Below are 24068 nucleotides of genomic sequence, written 5' to 3'. Positions count from 1 at the left end.
CTCTTTTGTCTGTCCTTGATTCCATTTCCCTATTTGGACTGCCTGGTTGGGCCTCAGCTGGAGAGAATGTGCCTAGTTCTGTTGGGATTTGATTTCCCAGGGTGTGATTGTACTCATAGGGGGCTTCCTTTCTCTGAAGAGAAGAGGAGAGGCTATTTGGAGTAGAGGTTTAAGGGTGGGACTGGAAGGGGAGGTGGGTGGGGATACATTCAGGATATAAAGTGAATAAAAGTAAATTATTGAAAAAACATAAACAATGTCTCTGATGAGTGTGGACATAAAAATTATCAACATAATACTTGTAACAGAACTGAAGATGAATACATCAAAAAGATTATCTACCGATATCAAGTTAGCTTCAGTTTAGGGAGGTTCAGAATACATAAATCAATAACTGTAATCTAACACAAAAAATAAAGGGTAGAAACCAAATGATCATTTCAGTAGATACAAAAAAGACCCCTGATAAAAATCTAACTTTTTTCATTGATTAATTAATTTATTTCACATCCTGATGGCAACTTCTCTTTCTGTTTTTCTTCCTAGTCCTATGATCTCACTTCCATTTCCCCATTCCTCCTTGCTTCCCCTCCAGAGAAGGAAAGAACTCCCATGGATATCAACTCACCTTTGCATATCAAATTGCAATAACACCAGGGTCTTCTTTCTTGTTGGTTCTTATTGTAGCAGCAGATGGAGAAAAGCATCAGTGGGAGAACTAAGACTTGGTATTATGAGATATTTAGGTTTGCTGGATAATAATAAGGCGTTTACTTATCTTAAGTCTAAGTTACTTTGCTTTAGTAGCTGCCCTGCCTTCTGAGTTCTTCTGAGGCAGGAAACTGTTCAGCACCTCATCTTTTTAGCACCTCATCTTAAAACAGCATGGGATTATGTAAAGTAGCCTTTGTTCCATTTCCAAAGGAACAGCCAGGATCTCACTTCCAGTCTGCTAGTTGAAGTTGCAGGAAGAAAAAGGGGCTCTTTGAAAAGTGGTTTTAGCTTTTATTTCTAAGTTTTAAGAAGTTTCCCGTGAAAGTGCTCTAAATGGTAAAGGTTTTTAAAAGAAAAGGGGGATAAGGATCCTCTCCTCTCTTTGTCCTCAGCATTTATATATCTTTCAGAATACATGATCACATGGTAAAATGTTCATCACAAGTTTACACATAAATTCAAACCATAAATCGAATAAGAAGTTTACAAAAGAGAATGTTTACATGCATATTAATTAGGACTAATTATCTGGATATATATTATCTGTCACCAGATTTACAGGTTCATGGAGAGTTAAAAATCATAACTAAGTTATTAGTGAGGTTTTGTATAATAGACCCAATCAATATGTTGTCTTCTGTCTTTGCACCTAGCATAAATCCTCAGTTCCCTTTTTATGACCCTTGGTTAATGGTTTTTTTTTAAAGATGTATTTATTTTATTTATATGAGAACATCAGAAGAGGGCATCGATCCCATTGCAGATGGTTGTGAGACACCATCTGGTTGCTGGGACTTGAACTTGGGACCTCTGGAAGAACAATCAGTGCTCTTAACCACTGAGCCATCTCTCTAGCCTCTAGTTAATCATTTTACAACCTGTTGGAATGTGCTTTTAGAGGTAGGTGCTTGCCAGCTATCTCAGAAGCAATTAGCTCATGACTCTTGTTGTTGTTGATATATGTTGTGGTCGGCCCTGGGGTTATTTATATTTTGATGCTAATTCTGCTGCCCCAGGGATGGCTGCCTAGTCACTTACTCAGGACTCCCATTTAATTTGTAAAATAAAGGCAAGAGCACATGATTTGGGAAGGGGAAGAGGAGAGAGAAGTTGGAGGAGGAGAAGGAGGAGAAAGGAGCTGAAGAAGTGACATGGGAAAACCGCAAGTTATGAGGGATTTCAGAGCTGGGGAATAGGATAGTGTACTGGTAGAACTGCCCAATCTAGGTGCTAGCTTGTACTCATATTAATCGAGTTGTGTTTTCTTTGCACGGGCATATTTGGGTTGGAGAGGTTACTGATATATCCCCTATTGCTAGGGTAACCCTCATAGATTCCTGGGAATTTCCATTTTTCTAGGTTTCTAATGAGTGAATACCTGATATACTCCCCTATCCCAGTTCTCTCTCCCTCTGTCCTCCCAGACTTGAAACCTCTAGTTTCCTCCCCATCCCCTTTCCCACCCTATACACTCCCTCCATATATCACTAATGTCTATTTTATTTCCTCTTCTTGTTGAGATTCATGCACTCTCCCTTTGACCCTCCTTGCTATTTAGTTTTCTGGTGTCCCTGGATTGTGGTATGGTTATCCTATACTTTATGACTAATATCCATGTATAATTACATATGTTGTTTTCTTTTTTGGATCTGGGCTACTCCACTCGGAAAGATCTTTTCTTAGATCTATTCATTTGCCTGCAAAGTTCATCATGTGATTTTTGTTAATAGCTGAGTAGTATTCTATTGTGTAAATTTACTCTATTATTTAGTTGTGGGATATCTGGGTTGTTTCTGGTTTCTGGCTGTTAAAATAAGGCTGTTATGAATATAGTTGAGGTAGTACCTTGTGGTATGGTAAGGAATCTCTTAGGTATATGCCCAGGATTGATATAGCTGGGTCTTGAGTTAAAACTATTTCCACCAAATTGATTTTCAAACTGGTCATACAAATTTTCAATCCTACCTGCAGTGGAAGAGTATTTCCCCTCCTCCACATCCTCACCAGCATGAGTTAAACCTTGAACTTTTTATCTTAGCCATTCTGATGTGTGTAAGATTTCAGAATTTCAGAGTTGTTTTTATTTGCATTTCCCTGATGACTAAGGGCCTTGAACATTTCTTTAAGTGCTTCCTAGCTATTAGAGATTCATTTGTTGAGTCTTCACTGTTTAGCTCTGTATCTCATTTTTAAATTGGGTTATTTGGTTTGTTGATGTCTAATTTTTGGAGTTCTTTGTATATTTTGGATATCAGCCCTCTAATGGATGTAGGGCTGGTGAAGATTTCTTCCCAATGACAATGTCCTTTGCCTTACAGAAGATTTTCAGTTTCATGAGGTCCCATTTATTAATTGTTGATCCTGGGGCCTGAGTTGTTGTTCTGTTCAGGAAGTTTTTTTCCTGTGCTTATGCATTCAAGGCTATTCTTCACTTTCTTTTCTATCATGGTCAATATATGCAGTTTTATGCTGAGGTTTTTGATCTACTTGGACTTGATTTTGAGCAGGGTGATAAATATTGATCTATTTGCTTTCTTCTACATTCAGACATCCAGTTTGATCAGCACCAATTGTTGAAGATGCTTTTTTTCCCCACTGTATAACTTTGATTTCTTTGTCACTAATCAAGTGTACATAGGTATATGAGCTTACTTTGGGGTCCTTGATTCTGTTTCATTTATCAACCTGTGATTATAAGCCACTAACATGTGTTTTTTATCCCTATGTTTCTGTAGTACATCTTTAGATCAGAGATGGTGATATATCCAGAAGTCCTTTTATTTTACAGGGTTATTTTATTTTTTTATTTTTTCCATAGGAAGTTGAGAATTTTTCTTTCAAGTTCTCAACTTTATTATTATATTTAGATATGTGTCTTTATTATATTTAGATTTGTGTCCTGTATCTCTGATCTCTTTGAGATTATTCATATTAAGGGGGGTTGGATTTTTGTCAAGGAACTTTTTAGTATCTAATGAGATGATCATGGTGGTTTTTATTTTTTCTTCCAGTTTATTCATATGGTAGATTTCATTGTCAGATTTTCCTTTGTTGAAGCATCTCCCCATCCCTGGATTAAAGCTTACTTGATCATAGGGGATGGTGTTTTTCATGTGTTCTTGGAAAATCCAACATTTTTCATGATAAAAGTCTTGGAGGCATTCTGAAAACATGTGTCAACATACTAAAGGCAACATATACCAAATTCACAGCTAATCTTTTTCAAATTGAGAAAAATTCAAATATTTCTATGAAAATCACAAATAAGGAAAAAAAATGTCCATTCTTCCAGCTACTGTTCATTATAGTACTCGAAGTATTTACAGGAACAGTAAAAACATCAAATTCTTATTTACAGATGGTAGAATTCTATATGTAAAAGACACTAAATACACCTTCAGATAAAAGAAAGGAGAATATAGTTTCTATGTAAAACTTTAGAAGAAAAAATAGCATCACTAAATATATTCCAGGGAAGCCTTAGTCTCCACTAAGTGATGCAGAAAATGCCCAGTTTTGATTTTTTAGATGTAGTGCTGTTTTTGCCCACTCTGATGAGTATTTCTTTGAGATAAGTGATTCGGGCTTGGTGCAGGTCTGTAACTCTGTAGAAGCAGGTGGGTTGAAAATTCAAGAACAGTACAGGGCACCTAGTGAGGCCTTTGTCTCAAAATAAAAAGGAATGAGGTGGGAATGAGACTGGCTCTTCCAGTATTTGTGAGGATAAAGTTCAATCTGAATTACTACACAAACCACTCCCTAAACAGTAGTACTGGGTATAGTAACATGTTTCCCTGTTGCTGCCAACTCAAAAGCCTGTTCACAGTACCTGTCTCTGAAGACAGACTGGATTTTTCAGCTGCTTGCTGCTGTGGCTAAAGTAAAAAATTACATGCATTTTTGCTTGTAAGTGTTTATTTCCTGTAGAAAAGTTTATTGTTGTTTGCTGTTCTGTTCTTGGCATTGTTTTTGTATTTTTTATGAACTTTCTTTATCCCCTCCTCATGCTGATTTATCTTCATATCACTAAGCCACCTAAATAGGTAACCAACTATCTGGAATTAAGCTTTGCTATAGGTATTAAGTAGAAATTTATTATATTTTCCACAATTAGCTGGGATTTCCAATTCTCCTTATTGAATAATTTCTCTGTTTCTTTGGAGAACATAACTTTTAATTTATGATATATACATAAGCTGTGTATTCTGTGTGCATAGGTTTGGCTTTGTTTCTAGAGCCTTTAATTGTTCCTGAAGTGCCAGTATTTCTGGTAAGAATGAATAAGGAAGCACAAACCATGTTTTCTTTTCATTTTTTGTATTTGGTAACACTTTATTGAGAAGGAACCTGTGTCAGCACTACTATGTAAACAATGACAAAGATCAAGGGAAACACATCAGGGATCATATAGACAGCAATATACATTGTCCTTTATATAATCAACATATAATAGTTAAAGAAACTTTAATCCTTATTAAGCAAACATTTTTTTGCCTACACTGCCTTGCCTGGAGAACTTTATCTCCTGGGGCATCTCCTGAGTCTTCTTGAGATCAGCCAATGCTTAATAATACTTTTTTTTTTTGTTCTTTTTTTTTTTTTTTTTTTTTTTTTTTCGGAGCTGGGGACCGAACCCAGGGCCTTGCGCTTCCTAGGCAAGCGCTCTACCACTGAGCTAAATCTCCAACCCCTAATAATACTTTTTTAATCCTTGCCATCCTTGCACTTTTTGGCATAGTGCTTTAGTATTTGAAGGGTCCATTTCAAGAGCCTCCAAGCTACTGTCAATCACCCCCTGCCAATTTGACATCTTCAATTTACAAGCATCAATATTCAGCACACAACTTAAGGCTATAGGTTGTAGTCTGGATATATGTGCTTTCTTTCTTTCTTTCTTTCTTTCTTTCTTTCTTTCTTTCTTTCTTTCTTTCTTTCTTTCTTTCTTCCTTTCTTCTATATCGAATATATTTTTCTTTTTAATTGGATATATTTCTTTATTTACATTTCAAATGTTATTCCCTTCCCTGTTTCCTGTCCCTAAACCCTCATACCCCCCCACTTCACCATAAGGGTGTTTCCCCCATCCATCCCCACTTACCGTCCACCTGACATTTCCCTGCACTGGGGGTGCAACCTTGGCAGGACCAAGGTCTTCCCCTTCCACTGGTGCCCTAACAAGGCTGTTCTCTGCTACATATGCAGTTGGAGCCATGGCTCAGTCCATGTATACTTTTGGGTAGTGGTTTAGTCCCTGGAAGCTCTGGTTGGTCGACACTGTTGCTCTTATGGGGTTGCATGTCCCTTCAGCTCTTTCAATGCTTCCTCTAATTACCCCAAAGGGGGTCCTGTTCTCAGTTCAGTGGTTTGTTGCTAGCATTTTCCTCTGTATTTGACATGCTCTGGTTGTATCTCTTAGGAGAGATCTATATCCAGTCCCTTCCAGCATACACTTTTTAGCTTCATCAATCTCATCTAGTTTTGGTGACTGTATATATATATGGGCCACATGTGGGGCAGGCCCTGAATGGCTATCCTTTCAGTCTCTGCTCTAAACATTGCCTCCATATCCCTTCATATGGATATTTTTGCTTCCCCTTTTAAAAGGGAGTGGGAACATCCGCATTTTGGTCATCCTTCTTCTTGAGCTTCCTGTGGTCTGTGGATTTTATGTTGGGTAATTCAAGCTTTTAAGCTAATATCCAATTATCAATGAGTGCATACCATGTGTGTTTTTCTGTGATTGAGTTACCTCATTCAGGATGATATAGTCAAATTCATTACATTTGCCTATGAATTTCATGAAGTCATTGTTTTTGATTGCTGAGTAGTACTCCATTGTTTAGATGTACCACATTTTTTCAATCCATTCCTCTATGGAAGGGTATCTGGATTCTTTCCAGCTTCTGGCTATTATAAATAAGGCTGCTATGAACATAGTGGAGCATGTGTCTTTGTTGTATGTTGTCTGTTGGAGCATTTTTTCGGTATATACCCAGGAGAGGTATAGCTGGGTCGTCAGGTAATAGAATGTCCAATTTTCTAAGGAACCTCCAGAATGATTTCCAGAGTGGTTGTGCCAGTTTGCAGTCTCACTAACAATGGAGGAGTGTTCCTCTTTCTCCACATCCTTGCCAGTATCTGGTGTCACATGAGATTTCCATCTTAGTCATTCTGACTGGTGTGAGGTGGAATCTCAGGGTTGTTTTGATTTGCATTTCCCTGATGACTAAGGATATTGAACATTCCTTTAGGTGCTTCTTGGCTATTTGATATTCCACATCTGAGAATTCTTTGTTTAGCTCTGTACCCCATTTTTAATAGGGTTGTTTGGCTTTCTAGAGTCTAACTTCTTGAGTTCTTTGTATATTTTGGATATTAACCCTCTATCAGATGTAGGATTGGTAAAGATCCTTTCTCAATCTGTTGGTTGCCATTTTGTCGTAATGACAGTGTCCTTTGCCTTACAGAAGCATTGCAGTTTTATGAGGTCCCATTTGTTTATTCTTGATCTTAGAGCATAAGCCATTGGTGTTCTGTTCAGGAAATTTTTTCCAGTGCCCATGTGTTCCAGATGCTTCCCTAGTTTTTATTTTTTTATTAGTTTGAGTGTATCTGATTTGATGTGGAGATCCTTGATCCACTTGGACTTGAGCTTTGTACAGGGTGATAAGGATGGATCGATCTGCATTCTTCTACATGTTGACCTCCAGTTGAACCAGCACCATTTGCTGAAAATGCCATCTTTTTTCCACTGGATGGATTTAGCTCCTTTGTCAAAGATCAAATGTGTGGGTTCCTTTCTAGGTCTTCAATTCTGTTCCACTGTTCTATCTGCCTGTCTCTGTACCAATATTGTACACTTTTTATGATTATTGCTCTGTAATATGGCTTGAAGTCACAGATGGTGATTCCCCCAGAAGTTTTTTTATTGTTGAGTATGCTTTTCACTATCCTGGGTTCTTTGCTATTTCAAATGAATTTGCAAATTGCTCTTTCTTTTTCTATAAAGAATTGAGTAGGAATGTTGTTGGGGATTGCATTGAATCTGTAGATTTCTTTGCAAAATAGCTATTTTTAGTATATTAATCCTGCCAATATTTCCATCTTCTGAGATCTTCAGTCATTTCTTCAGAGACTTATCTGCCATACAGATCTTTCACTTGCTTGGTTAAAGACATACCAAAATATTTTATATTATCTGGGACTATTGTGAATAGTGTCATTTCCCTAATTTCTTTCTCAGAAAGAAATTTATTGTTTATTCTTTGAGTAGAGGAAGGCTACTGATTTGTTTGAGTTAATTTTCAACCCAGCCACTTTGCTGCAGTTGTTTGTCAGGTTTAGTCATTCTCTGGTAGAACTTTTGAGGTCACTTAAGTACATTATCAAATCATCTGCAAAGAGTGTTATTTTGACTTCTTCCCTACCAATTTGTATCCCTTTTGACCTCCTTTTGTTGTCTGCTTGCTCTTGGCAGGACTTTGAGTACTATATTGAATAAGTAGGGAGAGAGTGGGCAACCTTGACTAGTCCCTGATTTTAGTGGGATTGCTTCAAGTTTCTCTCCATTTATTTTGATGTTAGCTACTGGTTTGTCATATATCTTTCAAGGACTTTTATCATGAAGGGGTGTTGAATTTTGTAAAATGCTTTCTCAGCATTTATGAAATGGTCATGTGGGTTTTATCTTTGAGTTTGTCTATAGAGTGGATTATGTTGATGGATTTCCATATATTAAACCATCTGCTTTCTCAATAACAGCCTTTGAACCTTCCCATATTTTTAATAACCATCTCCCAGTTCTGAGACTTGAAAAAAGTATTTCCCATGTTTTTTAAGTCTTCATATATTAATAAAATTTTATCTACATCTTTTAAATCTATTCTGCATCCTCGGGGAAATCTGACTATCACCAGAGCCATCTTTGGGGAATATTCCCCAGTCATCCCCTTCTTTCAATTCTTCACATTCTACAATAACACACATTTTGGCAGGTTTTTCACCATTCACCTCTACATTTTCAAGCATCCTTTCCACACCTAGTCCTTTCATTACTTGACCGAATACCATGTTTCCCATCCACATGAGAAGTTGGAACTCTTGTGACAAAGAACTGAGAGCCATTTGGATTGGGGACTGCATTTGCCAAGCTCAGCAAACACTCCCAATCATGCTTACAAAGAAAATTCTCAACTTTAAATTTTTAACCATAAATAGTTCTTCCACCTGTCCCATTCTGATTTGATAAGTCTCCACTCTGAATCATGAATTTCTTAATAGTTCGGTGGAAAGGACATCCTTTAAAATGGAGAGGTTTCCCAGTTGTGGATCCAGTGCCTTTTTCTCCTGTACACAATGCATGAAAATTTTCTGCAGTTTTGGGAACAATGTCTGTAAACAACTCTAAACCAATTCGTCCAACTTGCTCCTTGCTGATTTCCATGTCAAAGAAGACTCATGCAGGTTCTTGGAATTAGAGGACTTGGCTGCTGAGGAAGGGAGTAGACTTCTTTATGGCAGGCGCTGGAAAGTGGGACATCAGTGCCTCGTGTGCGAGAGGGGCTCAAACTCTCCATATTGTATTTTCCAAGACTATGTAGTCTTCTCCTCAGAATTTAACATACCTCAATTTTAAATCTTTTGGTTACTCATTTCTCTCATTTTTTCCGTCTCTCATATGCACGCAGTTTTGAGTTTGGGAGACATATATATATATATATATATATATATATATATATATACATATATATATAATTTATATATATATACATATATATGTACATATATATAATTTTCATATATATATATGCAGTTTTGGGAACATACACACACACACACACACATATATATATATATGTATATATATATATATATATATATATGAAGATTTTATGTCTTTTTTTTCTGGGAACTGAATCATGTAAACCAGGAATAGATTTGAGATTAAATAAATGTTACAATATTTCATTTCTTTTTTATCCTTTAATCGTTTTTTACATTCCAGTCTTTATCCTCTTCTTGGAGTGCCCTCTGACTCTTTGACATCTCATACCTCCTCCCTGCTTCCTCCACCCCATATCCCATCTCCAAGAGGATGTCCCCACTCCCCTACTCCCACTCCACCAGACCTCACCACTCCCTGGGCCTCATTCCCTTGAGGGTTAGGTATATCTTCTCTCACTGAGTCAAGACACACCATCCTCTGCTGTATATGTACTGGGGGTTGCTGACTGGTTAGTGGCTCAGGGTCTGAGCAATCCCTCGGGTTCTAGGTCAGTTGAAACTGCTTGTCTTCCTACAGGGTCACCTGTCTTCAGCTTCTTCCAACTTTTCCCTACTTTAACCACAGAGGTTTCCATCTTCTGTTGATTGGTTGGGTGTAAATATCTGCATCTGACTTTCTCAGCTGCTTGTTGGGTCTGTCGGAGGGCAGTCATTCTAGGCTCCTGTTTGTAAGCACACCCCAGTATCAGTAATAGTGTCAGACCTTGGAATCTCCTTTTGAGCTGAATCCCAATTTGCGCCAGGCACTGAACTGCCTTTCCTCAGGATCTTCTCTATTTTTGACCCTGCAGGTCTCAGAAACAGTAACAATTCTGGGTCAGAGTTTTTGACTGTGGGATGGCAATCCCATTCGTCCAGTTGATGCTCTGTCTTTCTACTGGAGGTGGACTGTACAAGTTCCCTCTCTCCACTGTAGGTCATTTCATCTAAGGTCCCTTCCTTTGAAAGTCTCCCACTTCCAGGTCTCTGATACATTTTAGAAGGTCCCCCCATCTCCTACTTCCCAAGGTTGCCTATTTCCATTCTTTCTGCTGGCCTTCAGGGCTTCAGTTCTGCAGCCCCACCACCACCCTGCACTAATACCTGATCATGTTCATTTTGACTTTTATTTTAATTTTTGAGATTATTATAAATCACCCACCCCTCTTTTTTTGCTCAATCTGCACCATCCATGAGTTCTTCTTTCTAATTTTCAAATTCCTATTAAGAATTGTGGAACTTTTAAGAATGGATTGCTGAGGTCTGAATTGTTACAGGATCTGCCTGTTTTGTTTTAATATTTTTCTATCAGCTAAGCATTTGCATGGTCTAGTTGTAACAGACAGGTGTCACTGTGATATGGTGGAGAGTGTGTGACCCCTAGAGTCCTGTATCTAATTGTCTGAGATCACCTTCTTACCCTTTTAACTTCTGTTCCATTATTCTTGACTTGATAAGGTAATACTTTTAGTATAAGCCTTTCAGATACTTGTGTGATATGAGTTAATTATCCTTACTGATTTTCCCCAATACTTGACTGCTATATTAACTATATGAAACTGAATCTACTTTTCCAAATTATATCCAGCCACCTACCCAATTCTCATTAATATAAATGTTTTTCAAGTTTAATTTTCCTTGATTTCTCTAAGTGATGTTGATAACTCACAAATAATAATTTGTTTCTCCTTTCAACAGTTAGGAATTCTGTATATTCACACTGTTTTCCACTGGATAAATGTTGCAGACAAATATCAATGATATATAATTCTTATGGAAGCTTGATTCTATTAAATGTTTGTAGTAATTGTTTTTAATAAAATTATGATTGTGATTATTTTTAATTGTAATAAAATTTATCTTTTAACAAAAATAAGTTAAATTTTATAAATTGCTTTATTGGCACTTTTTTGATAATCAGGTTAGCTTCCCCTTCCTCCCTAGTTAGCTTCCTTAAATATAGGAATTGATGTAAATTGATTCATCAGTCCTGACTCTACAATATAACATAATTATATTTATATGCATGTTCAGGTTTCAAGGTAACTAGGCTTACATCCCTAGTGTGATAGGCATAACCCAAGTCCACCCTTATGTGTCCTCTTTTTATTTCCTTTCAATGTTAATTCTGTCTTCCACCCCCATTCTGCCAAATAGCCAACCACAGATAAGACACATGGTTTCTCCCTGCCATGTATGCTGAGGACTAGGTACTCTGGAAGGGTTGCAGTGCTGGTCTGCACAGTCTATGGGCAAGATACCCTCTATCCCTCATCTACTACTCCTATGTTTCTTTGGATCTCAGAATATTTTCAAGTTGAGAACCCCAAGTTTATGATCCTTTTCTCTGTAACTACACTTTGAATCTCTTTCTCTTGTATGGCTTTGACAGGTGGCAAGAATTTTTTTTTTTTGGAGCTGGGGACAGAACCCAGGGCCTTGTGCTTGCTAGGCAAGCGCTCTACCAATGAGCTAAATCCCCAACCCCAAGAATTTCTGATCTACAAATTGCACTCCCTAACTTTCAAGCCTCCCAGAGGTAACTTCCTGCCTAAGGCAAAGCAGTGAAGTTTTTCCTTTATTTCCTTCCAAAAGGCACCAAACATAGTTACAGCTGTTTTTGCAGAAGGGAGAAGAAAGGAAAGTTGGGAGCTCTGGATCATTTCTTATATTGGGCAGCACATGGTCATCGGAATTAATGATATATTATAATTCTAGAGGTTTGATGGTTCTGACCATCTGGAACTGGAAAATATTTTAGGATAGTTCCTTTTCAAATTATTAGTCTCGAGATTTCAGTTTTGTTGTAATCTTTTTTCACACCGAATTACAGGGAAATGTGTAACTATTGGTTTGTGAAAGCTAGTGGTCACTTGTGGCCTCCAGATTCTTTGTAGCAAATTGTTTTACCCCTCTGACCAGCTGGCTTATGTTACTGTGTGATGCTAATTAAATCCTTCTATGGTTCACATATATTCAGTCAAACTGGGCTTATCATTTCCTTTAATTATCTCTATCTCGTCTCCGAACACAATTTTCTGAATATTTATTGTCAAAAGAGAAAGTGTTGGGACATAATTTTGAGCTGAGGAGCTGTGCTCAGTGCTCACGTTATAGAGCTGTAATTGGCAGTCCTACAGCCATTTCTATAAGACAATGCAGTAATTGGAATCAAAGTAGTGACATTAACGGGCTGCAAATTACTGCTAGATCTTTAAATAAAGAAATTTACAATAATGAGAAAACACAGTAAAAAGGAAGCTGAGTATGGAGTCCAGAAATTGGCTTCACTATTTGAATTCTAGAAATCCCATTCTCCCATTCTCCCATTCTCCCATTCTCCCACTCTTTGAAATACTTTACAATATGACTGAAGCCAAGGGAAGAGTTCAGTCAGCAAAAACGATGTAGAGCTTTACACGTATGCAAAAATGAAGTATGGATAGGACAGCTACATGATCTTTGCAAACTTCATAGTTGTTTTTAGTAGGTGGGAAATTTTACCTATTTTTTAAATAGGTAAAACATTAAATTTGAGCAACTGAATTTAAAGTAGAGGATGTTTACACCTATAACCTACTTTTATTTCTGCTGCTGTGATACAATAGCTTGGCAAAAAGGAACTCAGATGATAAGGGTGTTTGGCTTAGGACTCCAGGTTGTGATCCATTATTATTGTACAGTCAAGTCAGGGACTTGATGCAGGTACTCAGATCACCTCCATATTCAGGGCAGAGAAAAGAATGTGTGCCTGCTCCCAGTAGTTAGTACTCACTCTATACTTACACAGTTGAGGAAACCCTGCCTAGGGCATGATGCCACCTACAGTGGTCTGTTCTTTCCACTTCAATTAACATAATCAAGGTAATTCTCCAAAACTGGGACTACAATTCCATCTGATCTAGACAATTCCTCTTTGAGACTATCTTCTCAGGGGATTCTCCACTGTGTTGACAGTTAAAACTAACTCTAGCACTTTTTAAAATGCATGTTAAATCAAAATTGTAATATAATTGACATACCACCTGTCAGGTTGGACTGTCCACTGTATAGGAGAACTGATAGGTATTTCTCTACTTATAATGAAATCGAAATTGGCATTGAAAAATAGCATTTAGATGTGAAAGTTTTCTGTAAAACTGAGTCTTTTTCAAATAACTGGTTGACCAGGTCGCAGTTAGTAAAATTGTCTCATGGAAGGCAATTTGTACCACTTTAGAAAGAATCAAACTGGCACTAAGTCTCTACTATTTCACATTCACAGCTGGCAGATAAAGAACGGTCACTCTCCAGTCTTTCAATGAGATCCCTCAAGACACTCTAAGTGTCTGGGAGTGGGAGGCTATGTCTACATAGAAAATGGATGTATTCTGTCATTATATATGTGTTATACCTTATATAGCACAAATGTTACAGTATTTTCCCTAACTTCCAAACTACTACATTCTCAGGGCTGGTCCAAGACAATGCTTATTTATTGGGCTTCTTATTATAGGCAAATCTTGGACTACGTTTATATAGACCAGGTCAGGTTTTACTTGCATTGTCTACTGAAGCTGTTCAGTGAGTGGAAGTAACTGAATCAGGTGTCTCTGACCACTTAAAGATGAGAAAAATTATTTGGACAAACTCATTTCTCAGAGTGAACAAAAGGGTGACTGCTCTTACCCCAATGTATACATATATAAATCATAAAACTGTACATACCTTTTATGATTCTTTCAGGATATTTAATATTTACCAAGTAATGAAATTTAGGAATTCAGAATCATTGAAGCAAAGTATGTGAACCCTTTTGTAAGTTTTTGTTGAAGGGTTTGTGATGGTTTCCATTGGCTGTCAACGTGACAGAATCTAGAGTATCCTTTGAGACTAGCTCTGGGCATGACTGGGAGGGATCTTTTGGATTAGGTCAACAGGCTAGGGTTTGTGGATAAGTAGGAAAAAGCAAGCTGAGCATGAACAATCTGCTCTGTTTGCTGAATGTGAATGTAATACCCTCAGCCTCCATCCTGCTCCTGACTCTGTGCTATCCGTGCCTGCTTCCCCGAGACTGAAGAAGCTCTAACTGTGAACAAACTAAACTCTTTCTTCCTTAGTCTGCTTTTCTTGCATATTTGATCACAACTGTTAGAGAAGTAACCAAAATGGACTATTCAAATTACATGAAATTAGATTTTAGTTATTTTTCTATCATTTATTTGATTTTTCATTTCTGAGCTAAAAATATTAAATGTACTCATATGTTAATGCTACAGAATTCTCTGACATTTCTAAATGTTTTCAGTATGTATCATCAATTCATAGCAGCTTCAGTCTTTCACATTGACCTGCTTTTGTTTTAGTGTCAAGTCTCTGCTTTTCATGGGATGCACTTTATATAAATATAAATATATGTATATGCTCTCCTACTTTTATTTTAAAGGTTTTCTTATTAATGTTATATATTTATATTATATATTATATATTATATATTATATATTATATATTATATATTATATATTATATATTTATTTATGTTTCTTATTATAAATGTTATTTTAATTATTTTAAAGTGCTGGTGTCTTATCAAATCTGAATGCTATAGTCTTAAAAAAGAATTCAGTTTGTTCTAATCAGTTGTAACAAATTTAGTGTTTAGTTTTATTTTCCCATGTTCCTTTCTGTTTCCTGTTAATGTTCACATTGTTTCTATTTATCTATTCACATATTTTTCTGAATCAATAAAACAAGTTTGTTGGGGTAATAGGACCTTGCAAAACTATAAACAGAATCCAGAGTGGCTACTACCAGCAACTACAAGTGGGGTGTCTCAATGTGGGGCTGGTGGAGAGTGGGGATCTCTTCCTCACTGCAGCAGCAGTTTCCATAGCAATCCTTGGAGAGAAGGGAAAGAGGCAGAGCTCATGCTGTTAGCTACCATTAAAGCTGAAGGATGCAGGCGCTGTGGCCAGTGTGCTCATGTTTGAACTTGGATCCACCTGGGTAAATCCAGCCCTGCTTTAACATAGGTGCTGCCAGTTCATACTCAGTTCCTGATGCTTGCATGGCAGACACTCCTCTTCACTGAGCCACCTCACCAACCCCTGAATATACATTTCTTTATTAACAGATTAATAATGAACAATTGTTTTGTTTATCTTCTTCTTAACCATAATTTAAGCCACGTTATTCTCCTTCTCCAGATCTGCTTGTTCAGTAAAATTTCTAGCATGCCTAAACCTCTCTTCCACTGTTTTAAATTCTTTACTCCATAATCATGAAGTTGATGATTCTACTTTTGATATTAAAAGGACACTCTAGTCACTTAGAGTCTGTGAAAAAGGGAGAGTAGAGTCCTCGGACATCAGAAAATTGTTGAACACTGTATTTGTGTCATCACTAATACCAGAGACTAGAGACTGAAAGATTAGCATGGGTCCAAATAAGAGTGGCACTTAAGAAGACTGAATAAACAGTAAGTGAAATCCTTACTCAGGTCTCAGTGGTGAAAATGGATTATTTCACCCATTCACCATTCATTCCCAGCACCTTAGTACTAACCAATATTGTACACTCACTGTGTGAACCCCTACCCACTCCCTAAGTCTTATATAGCGCATGTTACTTACAAGAAAGGAGATCTGTTTCACCAAAAGCCTCTTGGAGAAGGCTATTTCTCCCCCAGGTTCTATGGAACCCACCCACCTGGCTAAACTTCAGAGCTTCGAGTCCCAGCCAAGTGCTTGACGGAGCCTGGAAATACTGAGGGCAGAAACAGATCCCTGATTAGCCATTCGACTGCTCTACTACTTAATGTGAACTTGCTAGGAATGGTATTGGCTACTACCAAGAAGAATCAAGGGCAGAGTTTATTGGCTTGTGCTTATCTGATCCATGTCAGAGATACTAAATCACGTGCTTGCTGTAGCTCTTCCTGTTCTCATGGGCTCTGGTTTTAGCTACAGCCATGGCCTTGATCTTTTTGCTTTTCTGCCTCAGGACTTCTTTCTTTTTCATTTCTGGGAAGGAAACAGAAGTCTTTCTATTTACCGGCAGCTCAGAAGTGCAGAAAGGTATGCTCCTGGGGTGAGCCTTCAGGCAGCAAGGGATGGCAGCTGGTAGTGTTTATTGGTTTAAAAAAGTACCCTCTGGGTAGCATCCTCACATCTTCCCTGTAATTCCCTGTAATTTTCTCCCTTCCTTAGCATCACTTTGCTTCCTGTTTTCCATCCAGCTTTATTAGGCTTAATTGGCAAATGCAATTGTATTAATATAGAATTACATTCAGTTGAAGTGTTTAGTGCAATGTTTGGCTACACACATATATCGTAAAATCAATTCTGTAATCAAGGAAATTAATCCACTTACCACCTGCTATAATCACCTTTGTACTTGAGTGCAAGAGCATGACGACTTTTTATGTTAGCTGATGTCAATGGCCCTGTAGGTTCTGATTAGCTTCTCTTACCATGTTGTGCAGGGCTTTGCTATAAATTACTCTTGTGTGAGTATCAGGTTTGGATATGCTGGTCCCAGGGAGTGGCACTATTAAGAGGTGTGGCCTTGTTGCAGTAGGTGTGTCACAGTGGGGATGGGCTTAAATACCCTCAACCTGGCTGCCTGGAAACAAATCTTACACTAGTAGCCTTCCAATGAAGATGTAGAACTCTCAGCTCTGCCTGCACTATGCCTGCCTAGATATTGCCCTATTCCTACGTTGATGATAATGAACTGAACCTCTGAACCTGTAAGCCAGCCCCAATTAAAATTTGCCCTTTATAAGACTTGTGTTGGTCATGGTGTCTGTTCATAGCAGTAAAACCGTAAGTAAGACACTCTTGTAACTGCAAATTTTTGTCCTTTGGTGAACATTGCCCCATTTCTACACTTGCTAGTGTAATTTTCTGTTTCTATAAATAGATATGTAGATTCCACATAGAAATGAGATAATGCCCAAATGGGAGTGACTTTGGGATAAGTCCTCGTGGATGGTCCTTGTTATTATTGTCACGATTTCCTTTTTCTTCAATGCAGGAAATTCCCATTGTAAATATCACTGTAAAGCCCAATACTACATTTTCTCCACCCATTCAGGGACTGACAGACAATTTCTGGATCATTTTATAAACTGCCTGCAGTCACGGTTTTGCTTTGTTTGAAGGAACCCAAAATAAGAAATTGCAGTGAGTCTTATTTTATAACAAAATTGTCATTTTTGCCATTTGGGTTTCAAATATTTATTGCTGATCATTTCTCAGGTAAAGTATGAGAATTTTTGATTCTAAGAAAGAGATTTAAGTGAGTCAGTATAATGTACTTAGTCAAAGACATCTTACTTTTGATTTGTATTGTAAATCATGAGAAAAAATATATTATAGGATTAAAAACCTCCAGGTCTGATGACAGACAGATGCAAGGCCACCACTTTGAAAAGGAGAAACACAACAGCAACTCATGCTCCTCCTCTGTGGGGAAGCAGCTACACCTCCCAAAAGACCATGGGGTGAATCTCTGCTCCTTGGCTTTCTCCCTGCTTTTTAAGCTCCTTATTTTACACAGTTTACACTCTGATTATGAATATATTTTCTCTTTCTTTTCTTAATCTATTAATTTTCTTTACTCAATGGCAATGAATCATTCCCTCATATTCTCCTTCAATTTACAGTGAATAATGGTGTCATTTGAGGGTGTGTGTGTGTGTATGTGTGTGTGTGTGTGTGTGTGTGCTTTTAATTAATGTATTTTTCAGATCCTCTTTTTACAGATGTGGCTCAAAAACACTTGTGCTTCACCCAGGTGAGTAGAGAAGTTTCCATGCAAACCAGACAAGTTGAGAGCATCTTCTCAGATTGTAGATTTCATGTGTTCCCCACAGATCACAGACTTTATGTGGTCCCCAGGGTTTCCTGCATCATCCTCAACCTCTCAGCACTGTACTCTGTTCAGCATCTTTCGTTTCTTTTTCTTTCTTTCTTTTTTTAAAAACAGAAGTCTCAAAAACAATGTTGAGTGTTTTCAGAAAGCTCACCATTCCAGTGCTAAGAGCCAGCTCCAATACAAAATTTTGAACACAAGACTCTGAAAATCAGTGTCCCAGGGAAAGCTATATCAACTGCAATCCTACACCATGTCAGGAGCTCAGCAGTGCTCTAGTGACTGGAAAACCTGGGACAGTGTCTGTAGCTATTGAAATAGTGACTGAAAAGTCTCAGTCCAAGATGAAAATAGGAACTGTTTGCTGTGGTTTTTAAAAGGTGTTTTTAAAAATATGTATTTTTAAATGTATGCATGTTTCTTGTATGTATATATGTATGTATGTATGCATGTATATATGTATGTATGTATGAATACTGTGTATCACAGAAGTCAGAAGAGGAAATCAGATCCCATGGAACTGGAGCAACAGATGGCTGTGAGCCCCTAGTCATCATGTAGGTGTGGAGACCGGAATGAAAGTCCTATACAAGAGCTGCAGTTATTCTTAGTCACTGAGCCACCTTTCCAGCCCCTGCTGAGTCTTTTTAGAACCAACATTTAAAATAACATTTAACTATCAAACAGTGAAAAGGACATGTGTCAAGGAAGTGTCACAAAGACTTGAGATGAGACAGGTGGACGGCTTTGAAGCTGAATGCCCTCTGCAGGAAGAAGTCCAGAGAGAGGGAGCAGACAGGAGATGTCAGGACGCATGGCGACCCCGGGGGGACTTGTTTTCACTCCGTCTGTTTTTTTCCATCTCTGCTTCTCATCTCCAAGTCCTCCCTACATCATTCCATGTGAAACAATAATATTTATAGTGAATTGATAGGGTTTTTTCTGTGCTAAATGCACATGGAACAGGCCAGGGTGAAAAGTAAAACTACATGCAGGCTTACCCATTCAGCATAGAGCTTCAGTGTCTGCACTGGTCTACATCTTCTCAATTCTGTCCATTTCCAAGCCATTTCCCTAGCTGGGCAGTTATGTTCCTTCCTTATCCACTCTCTCAACTACACTAATGCCCCACTCCTGGTTTGGCTTCCCTTGATCATATCTCTGTTCCTTTCCCTCCATTTGATTTTTTATTCCACCTTCTTGGCTTAAGCTGAAACACTGGCATTTCCTTCATGAGGAAAAGCAACTTAGTGTGTCACTGCTGAAGGCGAGTGAATGATCATGTACAAATTCTCCAGAGAGCATACATCTGAACACATACCCTCCATCCATCCTACCAAACAGCGTCCATCTCTAACCACCATACCAGTCAAAGATTTGGATGGGTCAGTTCTCCCTTGGTTTTGAAAACTAGGTTGAAATAAAAGGCAGTGATCTATTACTCCTACTTCTTTAAACCAGGGTAATGTCTAACTGCATTCTGAATACTTATCCTTACACTAATAGATAGTGTAGCTCTTACTCTTCAAATAGCTTCTTTTTGTGGAAGCCATTACAGAAAGCCACAATTAGTCACAATGCAGAGAATTCGGGTGTTTTCCCCAAACTCAATTGGTATATCTATAACACAACTCTTTCATCTACAGTTCAAGGAAAATCTTGGAAGAGAGGGTGACAACAATGTAAGTTCCAGAACATCAAGATCCTGCTATGAGACAGTATCTTTTATATGTGACAGGGAAGTTGCACACAGGAAATCTCAAGTGTATGATCACCTAAACAAGACCTGGACAATGACGTCATCAGTCAACATGCCATTGTGCATGGGGGGAGTCTGGACATGCTCAACACCCAGATGAAGAGCTACAGGTAATTAGTTGCTTAGAGAAGAATACTCAGTTTTCTCCATGGAAACCCCCTTGGTAAGTAATTCAGTGGCAAAAGGTCAGCCCTAAACACATGAAAGATTCAGTAGGGATTTTTGTTGTTTTGTTTTAAGGTGTGTGTGTGTGTGTGTGTGTGTGTGTGTGTGTGTGTGTCTGTGTCTGTGTCTGTGTCTGTGTCTGTGTCTGTGTGTAACAATACTAATTAAAGCATAGGACCCATGAATTTGAGAAGTAGGAATATATAGGAGGAATCGGAGGGAGAGGGAGTGGAGGTTCAGGATATAAATGTAATATCTCTGTAAAAAATTATCAAAAAGAAAAAGAAAAAAAGAAAAGAAAAGAAAAACAAGGCAAATTATACTGTGAAAAGCTGAGTATTGAACTCTCTTTTGAAATGTCTGATTCTGTGCTCTGTCTGGTCACTGAGTTTCTAAATGAAGTTCTGATTCATGCTAGCTCTGGTGTGCCTTCTTAGTACTACAGCCAAGGGAAAGCTTTGAGGGAAAATTTTAAAAGGTTGATTTTGTTTGGACACTAACAAAACAGACTTGCTAACTGGATTTGCAATATTGCACAAGAAGATAAAAGAGAAAGGAACTGATATTATTTGGTAGGAAAGGTTACATTTCTAAATCTTCCTGAAAGTAGTGAGGATATAATAGAATTATTTCTCCTAACCACAAAACATTAGCATTTTGGGGTTCAACAGTCTGGGAATGGGAAGCTAGTTGTACAACACATGGCTATTTCTTTAATATTTCAACTCTTCTTAGAGTTTCTTTCCTCCCTTCTTGCTTTCCCTCTCCTCCTCTCCCCTTCCTTTTCTTCTTTTCTTCTTTCTTCACTGTCTTTCTTCCACTTAATTTCAGAGTTTTGAACTAATAGTTGTATGATAAAATAGGAATTTTCAAATAACCCTTTTCACTTAATATCACTTATACCAAATGAAGAAATAAGCATAAAGATAAAACTTGAAAACAATATATCAAAGCCTAACATTAGCTGTAATTATTTTCATATGATGCACATTTAATGATAAACCAAGTCTGTATTTTTCAATATTTATGTTTAGCAAAATGCTCCCTCAGTGGACTGCAGAACTATCCTGGAGTTATTTACTGCCAGTGTCCTTTTCTTAGGTGTACTGTATTCTGGATCTCATATAGGGTCTGTGTGTGCTGGCACAGGGACCCCTCTTAGCAAAATTCAGGCCATGGCTTTCCACTCACTGGTGCTTTCTTCTCACTTTCTTGTGGAACAACTTATCAGTCTGTTGGCTCAAGTCAGATCATTCTGTTTGACCACATGTATTTATTTGAAATGAACTTTGGGCTCAGACAATGCCCATGTTGTCAGTGTGTAGGCTATTTCCTTTAGAAATGCACTGATGGTTGGTTTTGCTGATTTTGTAGCTTGAGAAAAACCAGACACTCAACATAGCAGAACACTGAAAAAGTGTTGCCTTTCTCTGTGGAGCTTTGCCAAGTCTGGAATGGGATTTCTTTTTTTTTTTTTTTTTTTTATTTATTTTTTTTATTAACTTGAGTATTTCTTATACACATTTCGAGTGTTATTCCCTTTCCCGGTTTCCGGGCAAACATCCCCCTCCCCCCTCCCCTTCCTTATGGGTGTTCCCCTCCCAACCCTCCCCCCATTGCCGCCCTCCCCCCATAGACTAGTTCACTGGGGGTTCAGTCTTAGCAGGACCCAGGGCTTCCCCTTCCACTGGTGCTCTTACTAGGATATTCATTGCTACCTATGGGGTCAGAGTCCAGGGTCAGTCCATGTATAGTCTTTAGGTAGTGGCTTAGTCCCTGGAAGCTCTGGTTGGCTGGCATTTTTGTACTTTTGGGGTCTCGAGTCCCTTCAAGCTCTTCCAGTTCTTTCTCTGATTCCTTCAATAGGGGACCTATTCTCAGTTCAGTGGTTTGCTGCTGGCATTCGCCTCTATATTTGCTGTATTCTGGCTGTGTCTCTCAGGAGCGATCTACATCCGGCTCCTGTCGGTCTGCACTTCTTTGCTTCATCCATCTTGTCTAATTGGGTGGCTGTATATGTATGGGCCACATGTGGGGCAGGCTCTGAATGGGTGTTCCTTCAGTCTCTGTTTTAATCTTTGCCTCTCCCTTCCCTGCCAAGGGTATTCTTTTTCCTCATTTAAAGAAGGAGTGAAGCATTCACATTTTGATCATCCGTCTTGAGTTTCGTTTGTTCTAGGGATCTAGGGTAATTCAAGCATTTGGGCTAATAGCCACTTATCAATGAGTGCATACCATGTATGTCTTTCTGTGATTGGGTTAGCTCACTCAGGATGATATTTTCCAGTTCCAACCATTTGCCTACGAATTTCATAAACTCGTTGTTTTTGATAGCTGAGTAATATTCCATTGTGTAGATGTACCACATTTTCTGTATCCATTCCTCTGTTGAAGGGCATCTGGGTTCTTTCCATTTTCTGGCTATTATAAATAAGGCTGCGATGAACATAGTGGAGCACGTGTCTCTTTTATATGTTGAGGCATCTTTTGGGTATATGCCCAAGAGAGGTATAGCTGGATCCTCAGGCAGTTCAATGTCCAATTTTCTGAGGAACCTCCAGACTGATTTCCAGAATGGTTTTACCAGTCTGCAATCCCACCAACAATGGAGGAGTGTTCCTCTTTCTCCACATCCTCGCCAGCATCTGCTGTCACCTGAGTTTTTGATCTTAGCCAATCGCACTGGTGTGAGGTGAAATCTCAGGGTTGTTTTGATTTGCATTTCCCTTATGACTAAAGATGTTGAACATTTCTTTAGGTGTTTCTCAGCCATTCGGCATTCCTCAGCTGTGAATTCTTTGTTTAGCTCTGAACCCCATTTTTTAATAGGGTTATTTGTTTCCCTGCGGTCTAACTTCTTGAGTTCTTTGTATATTTTGGATATAAGGCCTCTATCTGTTGTAGGATTGGTAAAGATCTTTTCCCAATCTGTTGGTTGCCGTTTTGTCCTAACCACAGTGTCCTTTGCCTTACAGAAGCTTTGCAGTTTTATGAGATCCCATTTGTCGATTCTTGATCTTAGAGCATAAGCCATTGGTGTTTTGTTCAGGAAATTTTTTCCAGTGCCCATGTGTTCCAGATGCTTCCCTAGTTTTTCTTCTATTAGTTTGAGTGTGTCTGGTTTGATGTGGAGGTCCTTGATCCACTTGGACTTAAGCTTTGTACAGGGTGATAAGCATGGATCGATCTGCATTCTTCTACATGTTGCCCTCCAGTTGAACCAGCACCATTTGCTGAAAATGCTATCTTTTTTCCATTGGATGGTTTTGGCGCCTTTGTCAAAAATCAAGTGACCATAGGTGTGTGGGTTCATTTCTGGGTCTTCAATTCTATTCCATTGGTCTATCTGTCTGTCTCTGTACCAATACCATGCAGTTTTTATCACTATTGCTCTGTAATACTGCTTGAGTTCAGGGATAGTGATTCCCCCTGAAGTCCTTTTATTGTTGAGGATAGCTTTAGCTATCCTGGGTTTTTTGTTATTCCAGATGAATTTGCAAATTGTTCTGTCTAACTCTTTGAAGAATTGGATTGGTATTTTGATGGGGATTGCATTGAATCTGTAGATTGCTTTTGGTAAAATGGCCATTTTTACCATATTAATCCTGCCAATCCATGAGCATGGGAGATCTTTCCATCTTCTGAGGTCTTCTTCAATTTCTTTCCTCAGTGTCTTGAAGTTCTTATTGTACAGATCTTTTACTTGCTTGGTTAAAGTCACACCGAGGTACTTTATATTATTTAGGTCTATTATGAAGGGTGTCGTTTCCCTAATTTCTTTCTCGGCTTGTTTCTCTTTTGTATAGAGGAA

At 38.3% G+C, this 24068-nt stretch overlaps 1 pseudogene; it reads right to left on the bottom strand.

Annotated features, from left to right (window-relative positions):
- Positions 1-5404: 5404 nt before the first annotated feature.
- Ppid-ps3 (peptidylprolyl isomerase D, pseudogene 3) lies at positions 5405-16867 on the bottom strand (annotated as a pseudogene).
- Between the last annotated feature and the right edge of the window lie 7201 nt (positions 16868-24068).

The sequence above is a fragment of the Rattus norvegicus genome, chromosome 5 (genome assembly GCF_036323735.1).
Source record: "Rattus norvegicus strain BN/NHsdMcwi chromosome 5, GRCr8, whole genome shotgun sequence".
NCBI lineage: Eukaryota > Metazoa > Chordata > Mammalia > Rodentia > Muridae > Rattus > Rattus norvegicus.
This window is presented reverse-complemented; position numbering and strand designations above follow the sequence as displayed.